The sequence below is a fragment of the Schistocerca nitens genome, chromosome 2 (assembly GCF_023898315.1).
Source record: "Schistocerca nitens isolate TAMUIC-IGC-003100 chromosome 2, iqSchNite1.1, whole genome shotgun sequence".
Classification (NCBI taxonomy): Eukaryota; Metazoa; Arthropoda; class Insecta; order Orthoptera; family Acrididae; genus Schistocerca; species Schistocerca nitens.
Window position 1 is genome coordinate 356,541,096 of NC_064615.1, and position 17,080 is coordinate 356,558,175.

The following is a 17,080-nucleotide window of genomic DNA, read 5'->3' on the forward strand; positions in this document are numbered from 1 at the left end:
GCGCTACTACCAGAAAACATGCATTTACATTACGATACGCGTTTCATTTCATTGATATAAAACATCATTAGTGATCTGCAGTGAGACATAAGCGAAAATCGGATGCAAAATGCCGTACGGAAAAAATCACACCTGAGTATCTTGTATAATAAATTGTTTTTAGATGTAGAAAGTAAACCAAAACAGTATATATGTCACATTACCGGCCACTGACGATTTCTTATACCAATAAAATGAAGCGCATAAGGCAGTACAAACGAACAAGCACAGCTGCGCAGACATATTTTAAATACCTTTAATAACTGTGAAGTAACTACAGACCCTTTGCCCATACAAATGGAGAACATTATATTCTTTATTAAGCAGTGGTACTCGTTGAGGCTTTGTAGGAACATCTTCATTCCTGTCTCGAACAATCCACCTGCTTTTCTACAGTCCTTCAATAACACTGCATTTCAAAGGCTACAAGTCGTTTCGTTTCTGTTTACCCAGTTGTTCATGGTTCACTTCAATATAAAGATGTATGTTTTCGTGAAAATTTCCCTGGTCTGAGGGTTCTTGCTTCTGGGTAATAGCAAATGTTTCTTTTTATAGAAAGTCATTTTGTATTTTGTAATCCTTGTTACTGTGCCTTTCTCGCAACTTTCTTCTTTATCTATTCCATAACTCAAACAACTGTTGAACGAGAAACCGCCAGATTTTAAAGATGAAATACGCGGATACGTAATCACTGTTTTTAGATGTTTAAACGAAATATTATTGCTGGTACACCTTTTTTTTTAAGATTCTAACGCCAACGCTATATATTACTCCCGTGTTTCAACAACGGGGTGAGGACTTTCCCATAAACTAGTGGCACAAAATTAACAGAAGATATATAACGTCGTAATGACGATTTAGATAATGACGTAGAAGCTACGGAACGGTGCGCAATGTAAGAAAAATTTCCTTTCGTCACAAGAGTATATCACGCATTCCAGATTCCTTAAGTACATTTCATTTTCGTCCTAAACGGTAACACGAACTGAAGAGGGTACTGTCAATTAAAAGGACTATATGAAATGCTGAAATTGTGATCTCCGCTTGTTATGTAAGTACAACTTTTGATTCCATGATCCACAGGCTCAAGACCAAAAACGATAATAATAACACACAACTTCTCTGATTTGCTGACGATTTCGATTTTGTTTGTCCCTCTTTACCAACCAAATGCCCTATATTAATTTTTTTTTAATAAATAGTTACAATCCTTTCCGATTTATGACGGAACTAATCAGATATTGTATTTAAAATTATTAAGTGTGCCAGACACGTTGCCTTTCAATTAGAGTTTTTTTGTTTCAAGCAAAGAAAAACAGTTCATGCCCATTGATGAACGCCTGTTGCAGTCCATTTGACAAATTTTTTAACCTGTGAGTCCACATAGCTCAATCATGTACTGTAAATTTTCCGCGTGTGTCTTTCAGACAATGCATATTCTGTTTCTATGCCTGCATGTGCATCTCCTTCGAATTAGTACATTGCGCATGGATGTTCGGGACCTAAGTGTTAATTTTATTTGGAGACAAAATAACTGGAAGAGCAAACTATAAAAAGAGAGTTTTTTTAAAATATAATGACTTTACTCTAACAGCTATGTACTAAATCAAGAAGAGTTAATGTTAAATTCTGTGTAAACAGCTAATAACGCGTTTGAATATTACGAATGGGCGGGAAAACAGATCGCTTCCTCAGCGCTCTCGCAGCGTCTGGTTATGTGCTGCCATCTACGCGCGAAACCGCGACTTACGGCAGCGCCATCCGACGTATTCGCATTGACTATGTAAGTCAAAGATAAAATTTTACTACCATAAAGAGTTATTTTACGCTCAGTTGCACAAACTTTCATTGTTTGTTTAAATTTTTATAACGTAAAACTATTATATTCTTCTGTTTACGTTTTAGTGTTTTGTTGAGTAGAACACTGGTCGAACTCAGTTTCTTCTGGAGAGGGGATGATGGCCTCCATTAGTAACAGGCTGTACCGTGTTGTTCAAGTGTACATGTACGTGGGTGTGGGAGCGGAGTGACGTGCAAGTTGTTCGCGTATCCCGATTTCTTCTGTTCAGCAAAAACTCGGGAAATACATGTCTGGTAGAAATGAAGGTAAGTAATGCAGTTCATACGAAATGGAGTTCGTCAAAATAAAATGGTTTTGTTAATATTCCTTTAAGCTGTTATGTTGCGGCGAAACTTGTGCGCTCTGTTCGAGAAAAAAGTAAAGGAAGTAAAGGTGATTATATCTGCTTCTACACATGAAAACAGATTTAATATCAACGTGAGACAACCTCGTGGAGTAATTACTATTCAAATTCAGAAGTGTTGACATAATGCGGCGATTTGCCGGTAGCATGTTTTGCTACTGACAAGCTACGCGCGTGTAGTCGTATTTTCTATTACAGTATTTTGTGACAACATTGCTATATTTAGCATCTTAAGTATCATAGGAGCCAATTTACATTACTGTCGTAGCGATAAGTATCAAAGCAAAAATTTAGTTTGTACACAACCAGTTAAAAGTTTTTAAGATATTCGTTTTTGTGGTGTAGTAGAGTTCATAAAAATAATATTCGAACATCAAGAACACAAATTCGTTTCATTTTGTGAATCATAATTATTTGGGTAAAACGTCGTACACACAAGCTATATATATTTCTCCTTGAAAATGTTAATTTGAAAAGAATAACGTTTTAGGAGCGTCTTTCTCTTTTGGAAAATATTTTATTTTGAAAATTCAGTTATAATACCTATATTGTAAAATTTCAATAACGAGTGGTCGCCTGCGCATTGTTTAGCATTTACTTTTTTATAGCTGTTTGGAAGGGTAAACAAAAACATGGTTTTCTGTTTACTAACAGTAAGCTCCATCTACAAAGACCGTGTTACAGCTCATCACAATCCATTAGTAGAATCTCCGTCGAAACATGAAATTCCTTGAAGCATCTTAGAGCTTACAACAAGCTCTCCTAAATCGGTCACGACATAGCGGTTCCGCTGAGTTTTTGTACCAGAATTTCATATTTACAGTAAGTTGTAAATTCATCGTGCAGTCAATTACGGTTTACTTAAGTCAAACCTACAGCATTTGAATAGCGTTTAACACTCCCAATTTTCGAGTGAAGTTACCATATTTTAATATACTAGCATGTTTAATGGCTTTCTTCATTTGGCGTTCAACGTACTAATCATGTTTTCTTTCATCGTTCTGCTTTCTGTACCCATAGTAGCTACGAGCACAGGTGTGAGCAGCTGACTTTCTCTACGGGAGGGAGTGGTAAAGGCGGAATCATGTCGACCTTGACACCCTGAAGGCTTTGATGCAGCTGCACAGAGCAGCAGAGTTGCTTGTAAAACTAGCCAACCCTAAGGATAAAAGTTCCGTTCTGGTGCAGGATATTGCAGTGTAGTGTACAAGTTGTTCTCTTACGAATAGGTGGTTCAAACCACATACTTTCGTTTTGTACATCTTTAAGTGATAAGCCTATCATGGGAGAATATGATTATGCGAAGGAAAGTAAGTTCACTATTCCACTGTCACCTGTATAGCATACACTTAGGCCATTAACATCTATGCAGTAACATATCAAGCAACTTACAATGTTAGTTAATTTTTTTTATTAGGTGTGTTTCTTCTAGAAAGATGTTCCACAGAAATCGAGATTGGAGAGGAAACTCAGAGATACGGCAGAAAAGATCCGCCAAAGTTACTAACATCAGCTGTACTAACAGCCTCGTGTTACATTGTTAACCCCAAACACATTGTACTGGTATTGTGTTACCTGTTAATTTGTCTAACGGGGAAAAAGCATTTGTATTATTGTGTGTGGCACTGACGGAAAATAAAATAAAAAAATCTGCCGTTCTATTATACTGAGTTCGTAGTATCGATATGAAATTTGCTCGTGGGTTTATTTACGTTTGCTGCTTTCTTCTCAATATTAGCATCGTGGTTGGAGGCAGAGAGAAAAATAGATACCATTTTTATTTAATATATTTTTAGTTACATTCCAAATAGTATTTTATTATCTTTATTGTAGTTCTGGTCGCTATTACATTTCCTAGACGGTCGCGCGTCCCGACCCAACTATATAGTATTCAGAATGATGTTTTCTGCTACCACATTTGTGTGGATGTTGTCGGCTTCACTCTTGCAGTAGATTTCAGAACGTGTTATTTCGATGCGGTGACGTTTGCAGAAATCTGAGAATCGGGACAAATACGAGAATTACTGTAAGCGACAGTATCTTGGCACAAGACGGGTGACGAAACAAAGTGTGAGAAGAAATGAACGGAACCATTTATTTGCGGGAGATTTCAATGATAGGAACAGAATCCGAAGAATGCTTTGAGACATTTCTATGGAAAAGTTCAAGTGACTGTCCCCTCATTTCATGTTGTAATTAGAGTGATAGGAACCGGTAATTCGTATAGCAACGCACAGTCATTATCGTCATTTTTTGTTCTCACTGATGTAAGTTTTGTTTTATTCCTTAAACAAAGCTGCAGGGAATATTACGAAGATGAAAGATATGGTAATTGTTAGAAGACTCAGTGGACAGAATTTATGTAGGAACAGCAGGAAGAAACGAAAACTACCCATTATTTTGAACTGACAATTACGTGGAACATTTGTTCTTTCTATGCCTACTGTCATAGCCACTTCATAAGAACTCCAACCATTGTTCCAACACTACACTTGCGTCGTGGTGCGCCGCACTTTACCAGAATTTTCTGCGAAGCTTTCCACTCCTCTTCCATACTGATGATTTTATGAGATTGCCCTACCGCATATTTTTCCTAGTTTTCTTTTATATGTTTAAATTATTTGAGAGGTCCAAAAGTTTTTCAGTAATTATGTTATTAGATTGTACCGGGCTCTTTCTCTTTATTATGAACACTATCTTGAATTTACTCACATTAAAGAAAAAATGCTACTCAATATACCAAGAGGAAATGCTGTTGAAGTCCTAACATTTTCTTACGAACATCCAGCGACTGTATTTTGCTTAATTCGAAAGCGAACAATGTAACAGTGAATAAAATGTTTGGTTTTCAAGCTCGAGCTTTCGACAGTTATCTCCGCAAGCATCATCAGGAGTAAAAGTACACAAAGCTCGAGAATTTTGTTGGAAATGAAGCGACGTGAAAACTGAGAAGATTTGTTATTCAGGCATGCTGCTACTAAGGACTCGTAGAACTTACAATAATTAACAGTGCTGCAGCCCGTAATCGACAAGTTGTTAATGTATATTGAGGACAACAGCATCCTTGTAGCACAGTCGAAGTTACTTTCATTTCTGCTGCACATTTTCCGTCTAGTATGAAGTATTGGGTACTATTTGTCAAAAATTCCTAGGGCCAGTCTCGGATTAGTAACGAGAGCATGGGAGCACACTCATGAGCCGCCGTAAAAATACTTTGAAAGCTGGGTGGTATTAACAAAGCGTAGTAAGACGTGGAAGAATCTTTAAACTTAAACAGTATTCCTTTTGGAGGCTTCACGTTAATGTGTAAAACAAGAAGAGATGGCAAAATACTTTTAAAAAATTGTGGAAGGTGTAGAAAAGTAATGAAATACGTCGTCGAATCGGTACGATTTATCATATGGGCAGAGAATAGTACATTCCTCTATTAAAATGGTACGCTAAAGCTGAATGGAAAAAAATGGTGGTAGTAGCGAGACCAGAAAAGAAGGAACTGGAAGCTTTAGAATTGGGTATGTTCTGAAGGACATCTAACGTTTAATGAACAGTTAAATTACGAAGAGAACAAGTAGTGGACAAAATAGATCAAGCAAGAAGGCTGTCGAAGAAGGAATGAGTGAGGGAAACTGTTCTGCGCCAATAGACGGAGCAGCCAGAGGGAAATGATCGTAGGGAGGATCAAGATTGACATGTGTTGCACAGATTTTTGTCATTGGTCTGTGTCGTAGACAAAGAAGAGTTGGTGGTACTGCCACAGTCTAGAAAGAACGGAATCCAAAAATCGATTAGTTGTGATTATGAAAGTCGAGAGCTTCAGGCGGCTGCTGACTGGTAGGCGTTGGGTTCGGATGTATATATGCGCTCAGGAGACACTATGGCCATTACAAATACCGGCTGTTGCAGAATTTTGTAAATAAAAAAAAATCGAGTTAAGAAGAGAGTTCATTCGACGTATTTCGTTTACGACGTTGGCCAAAGAACGGAAAGAGCTTTTAAATAAGAGTCATCATTTACTGATGGGATTAAATAATAAAAAATGTAATTTAATTTAATGAAACAAGAATGTAATTATTTACACTAAAAAAACTACGGTTTCTGAAATGAAAAAAATCAAAGAATCCGTGGAATTTAAGGAGTTGTCCAGAGAAAGTGCTTCGTCTTGCTTTCAATTATAAGTTTGCTACCTGTCAAAGGCTTTAAATCGCTATGTAAGTGGTTAAAAATTTCGGTAACGGCGTTATTCATCGCCCCCTGAACTAAGGTTAATTTGATCAAAATCCAACGGAGATAATTTTTCTTTATAATTCTTCTTAACTTCAGGAAATTGCTGAAAGCACTTTATTTTGGTCAACCAGTACCTGTTTTCCAGGATGATCTGTATTTTATTACTTTTTTCGACAATCAGACGTCACTGATTCTTTAAATAGTGTATTTCTACGTTTCAAACTCTCCAGAATTCTCTCATCTATGGAATATATTTTTAAGTTTTGCTGAATGTTATTACACTGACAAAGAATGAAATTTGTTTTTATTCAAATGTATTCCCCTGCTTATGACGTTTCTGTATACATTCGATGTTGTACAGGAGAGACTAGCGTGGCGAACTACACAAACTAATCTTAGAGCTGAAGACCCCCCCCCCCCCCCCAACAATAACAACAACATGCGATGTGTCTTTTACATATTTTTAGGTAGGTCTATCACTTGAAAATGCCACAAAGGCAGAAATGATGAATAGTGACCTACACATATAGATTATAATTTTGTACCGCAAGGTTTGGGTTTTCAAGCTAAACACCTCCCCCAAAAGTAGTTAACAACGTAGCGTGATTCTGAAGTTTTAATAATTTGTTTGGTGGGGAGTATCTCTGGCACGGTTACATTGATTATTTCTAGTAAGTTGTGTGATGAGCTACACTAGGTTTCATCACTCTTCACAAGATGCTGAAAATTGTCTTGTTCCGTACCAAATGGAATTCACACCATGCGTATGTAATCGATACGGCCATTTTGAACTTTGTTAGCCTCCGTCGGTTGAGTATTACACTTGGGATAAACTACGTATTGCGTCATCAAACGCCATCCTTGGCAGTCGAACAACAGTCTTGCCCGTGAATGGCTGTAGTATTGTTATTGGACCTTGTTTTTATGTGCCGAATTATGAAAAAAAAAGGTAGTACGACATTGTTCATCCTGCTGGGTGCGGAAGCTCCTTTTTGCCATTTTTCGTGTTTGCGAATTAAATTTCAGTTTTAAAAAATCCATATGTATCAAAACAAGTGTCTTCCATTTCCTATTCTTTACCTAAACCTGTTTCAACACTAAGGTGTCATAAACTTTCCTAAATCTCATTCTTGTACATAAGAACGTGCGATAGTAGGCGAGAGTGAAGTGAAAACAGTGTAAAATACAGTGTGTAGACTTACAACCAACAAAGAAACACGCCACGTATATACAGTACGACGGAAAGGACGACGTGCTGTCGAACTAAAACGCATAGAAGCAAGCCATCCTGTACAGTACCTTCGTTAAAATTAAAGCAATTTCAGAAATAAAACGGGACGCTCCGAAGATGACACACAAGTGTCGATACATGTTTCAAGGAAGACTAGAAAATGGCGAAACATCGTGTTTAGCAGAAGGCTGATCTTTAAAAAATCCAAATTTTGGCACGCCAGTTTCAGTTCGAACTAACGTCGTACGAAACAATTAAGCGTTCGTTATTTCTGCAGAACTTGCTCCCTCCACCGACCCTTCCTATCCCCGAGGAAGCGCAGCATTCTTGCCCTTCTCTCCGGATTCTCCTTTAAAATTGGTCGAGAAAATCAGCACGCAATGTTCAGCAGGTATGCATTGAGTTAATAATAACTTCAGAATTTCTCGTTTTATTTGTTTATTTCTTTATTTGCTCATGCGCTTCCTTAGCACTTGGTAAGACGAGAGTTCGTGGCTCAAGGTGAAGCTGAGTAACCAGCCCAGTCGACTGTACCGCACAGAGCATTTTCGAGCCCTAATTTGTGGTCAGATTAGTGTAAATGTATTGCAGAAATTAAACTAGTGTCGTTGACGTTGAACAAAGCTCCAAAAGCTCGATGAATTCCCCGCCGCATTCTGCTTCGGAGCTAGATCCTCTTTTTATCCATAATACATCATAGATCCTTCGAACGCAAACTATGCGCAGTACTTAAGCAGAGACCACGCCCGTCTACAAGAAGGGTAGCAGAACTGATCCACGAAACAACAGTCCAATATCTTTGGAATCCAGTTGTTATGGAATCTCATAATATATTCTGAAAACGCCCTAATGAGATGTACTGACCAGAGAGGACGCCTCCACTGCATCCAGAACGGATTCCGCAGACATCAGTCATACAAAAACCACTTGTGTCTTTGATCAAGGTAGTTAAGTGCAGTATTCGTTGTCTTCCGAAACTCATTTGAGTCGATACGACACTAACCCCTATTAACGTAAGTGGAGTCGTATTGGGACATTATCAAATTAAATTTTTGTCTGGATTGAGGCTTTCTTGAAAGGGAGGACGCAGGATGTAATTTTGAGTGGAGAGTCATCGACAGGTGTAAAAAATAACTTCGGGCGTGGCCCTGGGAAGTATGTTCGGACCCTTGCCCTTCACGTTCTACGTTTATGATCTAGTAGACAATGTGAATACATTGTTCTGCAAAACTTAAAGATGAGATATAAAGTAACGCAACATATTAACAAGTCAGTGGAAATAAATAAAAGTACGCGAGCATGTTGCTAGAGGTCTTCTAGTCATGGATAGAAAGCTGGACATCACGTGGTGTGAGGTCAGCGTGACTGTAGTGCGAAGTGGAACTAGCCAACGAGGCAGCTGAAGGAACGGGAAAGGACTGTGTGTATGAATCAGCGAGCAGTTACTGTGCACTGTGGTGGTGTTCATTACAACATAGCTTGGAGACAACATTTGGATGCTTTCACAGTGAGAAGAATCATCGAGCAAATGGAAGAAGGGCGAAGTGTGATGAATTTAGGCCAGGAATTTAGTAATGTAGCGAACCACAACACTGCTAGCCGAAGGAGAGAAGGCGGTCGATCACGGTCAACTACGGCACCAGAGGACAGCTACATTGTACAACAGGCAAGAAGCGACCCACGTCAAACAGCGTGTGCAATTCCAATCACTTTCAACAGGACTGCAGAGCACGCAATCTCACGCTCCACAGTGGCAGGACAACTGCATTGGGAGGACGGGGAGGGAGGGGGGTCTCTCCGGCCGACGACGAGTACATTGTGTTCCGTTGACACCCGCACCTTTTGCGATGGCGCGTAGACTAACTGGACTAACGAGGAGTGGGGTTGCCTGCTCTTGTCGGACGAGAGCAGATTCAGGCTGAGTGGTGATGTTAGACGTACCCTCATACGGCAAGATGTGTGACACGTGGTGCATCCAGGAACACTGCCGAATTGAACATTTTGGTGGTCCAGCTGTTATGCTCTGGCCAGGCATAATGCTGCATGGGCGTACTGACCTCCAAACTTTTGAAAAAGGTACACTCACCAGCCAACGTTATTGCCACGCTGTACCACTTCCCCCTTGTGCGTCATTTCAGGGCAGCATTCGGCCCTGACTTCATTTTTATGGGTCACAGTGCACGACCGCATCCAACAGCGCAGGTGGAGCAGCTCTTGGAACGAGAGGATATTCGGCGAATGAACTGACCTGCCTGTTCCGCCGACTTCAATCACATTGGGGAGACGTACTGCAGCACGTTCAGATGCACCAACGTCCATCCAGCAGTTGTCAACTGCGCTGGTGGAAGAAACGGAACGCCCTGTCACAACAACTCCTTACGAATCTTGCGACCAGATGGAGCACGTTGCAGAGCGTTTTTTGCAGTCCGTGATCATAAACCCCATGAAGAACCGTGTCCTAACCGGACGCTGTGGCCGAGAGGTTCTAGGCGCTTCAGTCCGGAACCGCGGGACTGCTACGGTCGCAGGTTCGAATCCTGCCTCGGGCATGGATGTGTGTGATGTCCTTAGGTTAGTTAGGTTTAATTAGTTCTAAGTTCTAGGGGACTGATGACCACAGATGTTAAGTCCTATAGTGCTCAGAGACATTTGAACCATTTTTGAAACCTTCGTGGATGTCTAGCAGGGAGACGGTGCACCTGTCACATTTAAGTCACGTGAGAAAGTGTTTCTTTTTATATACGTTAAACACTCTAAAATTTTGTAAACCTACAAGTAATTCTCCTATGCGGTGTACAATGAACTACTGCCTGAAAAAGTTGCACATAAATTCAGTCAGATCTTGCTAAGATTTCATTGAATGGTGCAGAGATTGGCTGCTTGCTTTAGGTGTAACATGTTGCACTTCACAAAACGAACATACGTAATATCCTATGAGTCACAATTAGAATCAGTCAAATCATCCTTATATCTGTGTCATAGTAAAGCAGGTGGAAGAGTTAGTTTTATTGTTAGGATACTAGGAATAATGCAGAATATTGTACAGGCGTTGATATTTATTTATTTATTTACTTATTTTACATTCATATGTTTTAGTAGGCATGTTAAACTACATCTAGTACAAAAAGTGAAATAAACAATTATAAACGTACACCTGGAAAAATACATACATATAGAGTTTATATTCTTAGATCATAAGTACTGTTATAATTAGACATTATTGAAGAGACAGATTTTAGATAGGAGTGCTGGCAGTAGGGAGTATGAGGGAGACTCATGATGAAGGGAGGAGAAGAATAGAGAGACATGATGAAACATAATTAAGGAAATATAAAGGAAAAGAAGATTGCGTGGCTAATAGAGATAGATGAAGAGGAAGGCATCTCAGGAGCAAGATAGGAGACGCTAGCGTTGCTATTTGACAGATAAGAGGATTGCCCTTGTACATTAATTTTGTGGAGAACTTTATGAGGACGATAGTAGGAAATGCTTCAACTTCTTCTTAAAAGCAGCAGGAGATTGAATTTTGCGCAAGGTAAGGGGCAGTTTGTTCCAGAGGCGGACAGCGGCAACTGAGAAGGAGTTTGCAAAAGTTTTTGTTTTGTGAGTGGGCACAGTTAGGATACCAAATAAGAGTGACCTCGTGTTTCGATTATGATGGCATGACAGGTTTTTAATCTCTGAAGCAAGGTACTGGGGTGCTTGCGCGACGAGGAGTCGGTGAAGTAGACATAGAGTGTGGTAGTCACGCAATTTGTCCGGCCGCATCCACCCTAGCTCGGAGTATGAAGCACTAACATTATCATATCGGCGAATATTGCAGGTGTAACGCACACAGGCATTCATGGTTAGCTCTAGCCGTCTTTTGTTTTCACTACTCATGCCTTGTTGAATCGCATCACAATAGTGGAGGTTCGGTAGAACGAGTGCTTGCACGAGCTGGCGTTTCAAGTCCTGTGGAAATATGTTCCGAAACTTTTTGAGAGCATAGAGACAAGCAGACGTCTTTCGGCACACTGCGACTGTATTCTCCGCCCAGTTGAGATGCTCATCCAAAGTTACACCCAAGATCTTCACTGTTTTCTGATATGGTATTGGAGTACCGTCGAGCGGAATAGGAGGTAGCCGTTCGCGGAAATCTGAACTTATTAATTTTTGATGGGCTATTAAGATTACTTGCGTCTTTTTTGCATTTAGTTTAAGCCCCAGGTTTTTCGCCCATGTCACTACTGAAGACAGATCATCATTCATCTGAGCGATTGCAGTGTTTACATCTTCAGGTCTGACGCTTAGGTAGAGCTGGAGGTCGTCGGCATAGAAATGATATTTACAGGAGGACAGAACCGACGAAATATCTTTGACATATAAAGAAAACAAAAGTGGTCCTAAGACAGATCCTTGTGGCACTCCTGAGGAAACATGTTTCCAGGAAGATTTTTCATTTACGCAGACAACACATTGCTGTCTGTCTTTTAAGTAGCTTTCAAACCATCTCATTGCACTATCAGAGAAATTAAGCTGTTGCATTTTTCTGAGCAATATGTCAAAGTTAAGTGTCAAAAGCTTTGCTGAAGTCCAGTAGCGTCAATATTGTTGCCTTTCGATTGTCGATGGCATATTTCAGGTCATCAGTTACTTTAATTAGAGCAGTGTTTGTGTTGTGATGTTTACGGAAACCGGATTGAAATTTGTCATATAGGCTGAATTCATGCAAGTGTTCAGTGATTTGGTCATGAACAATATATTCAAGTGCTTTGGAAACAGCAGGCAGTATGCCAATTGGTCGGTAATCACTAGGCAGTTGCAGGTTTTCGATCTTAGGGATGGGTCGAATTATGCTTCTTTTCCATGCAGTGGGGTATATTCCGTTCACGAGGGAAAAATTAAATATGTCAGTTAAGACAGGTACTAAGATATCGGCAACATTCTTAATCATGGTTATACCGATACTGTCGTTGCCTATTGCATCAGAAGAGATTCTCATTATTGCTTTTCTTGCCGTGTTTGTTGTTACATGTTTTAGATGGAAGGTATCGTTGTTAGTTATCCTGTTTGGGGATTCTTGTGGACGGTAATTATCAGCCGTGCTGGTATTCAGAGGTGCAGAGAAGAATTCATTTAATTCATTAGCTGACACATGAGAAGTAGTTTCCGATTTTGCCTTTCCGACCCCCAAGCTACGGAGATTCTTCCATAGAGTCGTGGGCGTCAGATCGCTGCATACAAGGGAGCGAGCGTGCCTGATTTTAGCATTGCGAATGCATTGTTTCACTCTGTTCCGTAGCTTTCTATATTCTTCGAAACGCTCGGGTTTCGGATCTGCCTTGAAACGCCTGTGGGCAGCATCCCTATTAGTCATCATTTGACGTAATTCAGCTGTCAGCCATGGAGCAGGAGATTTTCTTACACGGATTGTGCGCACAGGTGCATGTTTGTCATAGAGGGCAGTGAGTTTATCACCAAGTTTATTAATTTTGCCGTCGATTGTAGGTTTTCTGATTATTTGATGCCATGAGATTTCTGAGCAATCGGCTGTTAGAGCGTCAACGTCAATACGTTTCATGTTCCTACAAGTTATGTAACGCGATTTGATCCTTGGGGGCTGCACAGAGTAGGCCAGGAGTATTACATCATGTGCTGAGAGGGCAGGGGCCGATGTTTGACCAACATCTCTTACTGTGTCAGTCTGTTTCGTTGCGATTACGTCTATAAGAGTATGACTGTGCGCCGTATGGTGTGTAGGTTGTAATGGAAGAATGTTCATGCTATTGCAACTAAACAGTCTTCTTAGGTTTATTGCGGAGGGAGTGTCTCTTAGCAGGTCTATGTTCAAGTCACCCATTACGATGACATGTTCGTATTGACACTGAAGTGAATGTAATTCCGACTGGAAGGAACTCATTGAGCTTATTTTTGGCGGCTTGTACACGACGCCAGTCAAGAATTTCCGACTTTGTATATTTATTTCAATGAACATGAATTCAGCCCCTTTTTCTTCAGCAGGATTTGACGCACATAAGACTTTCGCATTGAGATCTGTTCGTATATACGCGCCGACCCCGCCACCTCGCTTTTTTGATCTGTCTGCCTTAAGAAATGTGTACCCTGGGAGATGAAAAGATGCAGAGGATATGTGTGGTTTCAACCACGTTTCGGATAAGAGGATTACGTGGTAGTTTAGTTGGTTGAAGAGGAGGCTAAGTTCTTCGTAATGTGCAGGTAAAGGCTGGATGTTGCAGTGAGCTGCTAAAAGCTCTGACGCGTTCCGCTGAGCAGCCTGGAGTAGGGTGGCAGACTGGTTTGTCCCTTTGTTAGGCACTACCTGCCGCGAGGGGCACTGGCCGGTGCTTCCGCCAAGTGACATAACACAGGGGTGTCCGAGATTTTGCGCGCCCTGTTTGTGACACCGCGAGTGCCGAAAGAAAGGCGACTGCAAGAGATTTCCTGAGGTTGCGGGAGTATAGAAAATGGATTAGTGGTATTCGGTGCAAGGAGAATATGACCAAAATAGTGACGGCCGTGTGTCACTGTGTATCCTATGTCGTAAGAGGAGAAATGTAATTAGCGTATTTGAAACAGCTTAGGGTGGAAATAAGGGAAGGGGGAGTGATTTAAGAGGCCGATGCTGCCAGCAGAGAGAAGTAAGCTTAATAATTAATAGATTATCGTAGGAAGCTAGAATTAAATTGAAATTTACTAAAGTGATACTGGTAGTGATTATCGTAGGAAGCTACAATTAGATTGAAATTTGCTTAAGTGATACTGATAGTGATTTTTGTTATGAACAATTTAAACCGAAGAGATGGGTGATTAATGAATTAAAGGAGAGACTAATAATTGCAATATAACTATTTCAGAACGGAAGAGACTAAACTGAGAAAATGAAAAAAGTATTAGCAGTAACTAAAATTAAGTAATGGTTAGAGCTACAGACACAAAAAATAGTGAAAAGTTAATACAGTTACAAAAACAATTAGTTGAAGGTACAAATATGGGTATAATTAAAAATTAATTCAATTACAAGACTATATCTGAGTATAGGGCTGTTACAATTTGGAAATGGTGTTAAGTTTGCACTTTGGGCTCGAGTAGCTTCACTTAATACTATTCAGTTCTGTCATGTTTGTGACTGTCTTCTTTCCAGCTGCTGTCTTAATGATTACTCTGCCATCCTGAGTCCACACATTCTGAAGACCGAAATGGGATATGGCACTGTTTAAAATCTTTAGCCGTTCGTGTGTCAGATCTTCCCTTATTGTAAGCCTTGTCCTTGCTAACTTCTTCTTCTGGGCAAAGATCTCTGCCCTTTTTCGGTATGAGACAAATTTAATTATTATTGGACGAGGTTTGGTAGCACCTGGTAGTTTTCGTCCCACCCGATGGCTCCTGTCAATGTCTGCCTTGGTCACTTCAACGCCTAATTTTTCACGCGCAACCTGTATAAGCAGGTTGTCTGTGTCTTCTTCCTTATTTTCTACTACTCCAAACAGTCGTAGACTATTTCGCCTTTGGTGCTGTTCTAACTCGTCTGTTGCGGCAGATAGTTTCGCTTCCAACTCTCGTGCCTTTTTTTCGTATTCAGACACAGACTTTTTTAGTGCTGTAATTTCGGCAGTATTGGCCTCAACAGTTTCACGCATTTTGGCCAATACTGCTGCCGTTACAGTATCTGATATATTGCCTGCTATCAGATCGAGATTGTTTTTATCGCGAAGCGCAGCGTTTACCTCAGAGCGGACCAGCTCCGCTAGACCGGGAGCCGCGGCCGCACCTTCCGCCAAGAGCAGACCCGCCGCACCTGCTGCTTCCCCGCTGCTGGACGCGCTGCTGTTGACTCTTCTGTTTACCATTTTCTCTAAGATATTGGCGGAGCACAGAAAAAAATAGCACTACTGCACAGAACACTGTTGTTTACACGATTTCCACTTGTACTAGACAGCACCACCTGCGAGAACACCTTCGAATTCAACTAAATTTCGCGAGCCGAACTTAACACGTGTTACACTGCAGCCGCCATGACAACGGGGGATGCTGGACGTACAACAAGAAAGGCAACACGTATTACCATACGTTTGTTTGAGCCACGGGAGAACGTCACTGTCCTGTGAAAAACTTGAACGGGCGGACGCTGAAATATAGGCGTCACTACACCTCAAAAGCATTTCGAGAAACAATATTACTACTTCCCACAAGTACCGGGAAGACGAGATTAGACTAATTACAGCGAGCACAGTCATTTAATCAATCATTGTTTGCATACTCCATACGCGAATGTAACGTGGTATAGTGGGAAGTACCAGCAGCCACGCACTTCGCAGTGGTTTGCAGAATATAGATGTGGATGTGAGTGGTATGAGTGGTTGTTACGTCCGCTAGAGATATGACGGATGTGTGCAGTGAGGAGGGATAAATGGCGTGTAGGGCCCCAGAGCAGCGGCAGCTGGAGGGTCGCACTCGTCAGCTGGAGTGGGCCACTGGGCCGAGCCGCGCACAAACAGTCTGCTCCAGCACGGGAGGGGGGTCCGATGACGTGCCCTCTAGAGCCAGACCACTCGAGCGCGGACTGCCGAGTACTGATGCAAATGCAGTCAGCTGTATGTGCATCGAGAGGAAGATGTCAGATACGTTAATCACCGATAAAGCGAACTGCCGGTATTGGACAGTGATGAGTGGTGGAGTGCTGAGCGTTGACAGCTACTTGATATAGTATCGACATCACGTTTTTCCTCCGTTGTACAGTGGCGGACGTTGCCCTCCTCTGCTAGCCGATTCGTGTGTGCTACACGGGTACAGCACGAAGTTTTCGTTGGGGCGGGAGGGAGCGATGCCATACGTTTATTTGGAAACGAACCATCAATCGAGTTCTGTGAAGTGAAGTGGCTACACTAATCCATTCTCTTGCCACCTACCGTTTGACGTCCATCCGTTGCTCCGCAACCCCACTGTACAGGCTAAATCACCTAAAACTTGCTCTGCAAATATTGCGGAAATGGAAAGTGCTGTTGAAGTGCTGTTTTCACAGACGGGATTGGTAGTCAGGAGCTGTTGATATTAAAAAACTAAAAGTAGGGTAAATTAGAATATCAGTGGTGATTGTTAAGGTTTCTAGTGCGAGCAGTTTACGAGTGGTGATACCACATTGCGCCAAGTTTCCACACCGAAACTTGTTTGTGCCATTCAGCTGCAGTTGCTTGGTACGATGTTGTTATGTTTGCTTAGGACAGTGGGCTTGTGTGTTCCTTGAGTGCACTGCAACTTGCTAGTCAGTTAGTATGTGACACTCCAGGCAGTAGCTCGTGAGTGGACGATCGGACTTACCAATGCAGAAAATGCCGATATGTTCATGGCGTCTGTACGTCGGATGAAGGAAGAGCGCAGTTCC

The 17,080-nt window shown here is 41.2% G+C and overlaps 1 protein-coding gene across 1 annotated transcript in view; it reads left to right on the plus strand.

Moving 5' to 3' along the window:
- The first annotated feature begins 1,990 nt into the window (after positions 1 to 1,990).
- Positions 1,991 to 17,080, plus strand: part of LOC126236182 (FERM, ARHGEF and pleckstrin domain-containing protein 1) — a 724,813-nt gene continuing 709,723 nt past the window's right edge. Inside the window, exon 1 of the mRNA XM_049945281.1 lies at positions 1,991 to 2,145. The gene's annotated coding sequence lies outside the window, so the exon portion shown is untranslated. The remainder of the gene's footprint in view (positions 2,146 to 17,080) is intronic.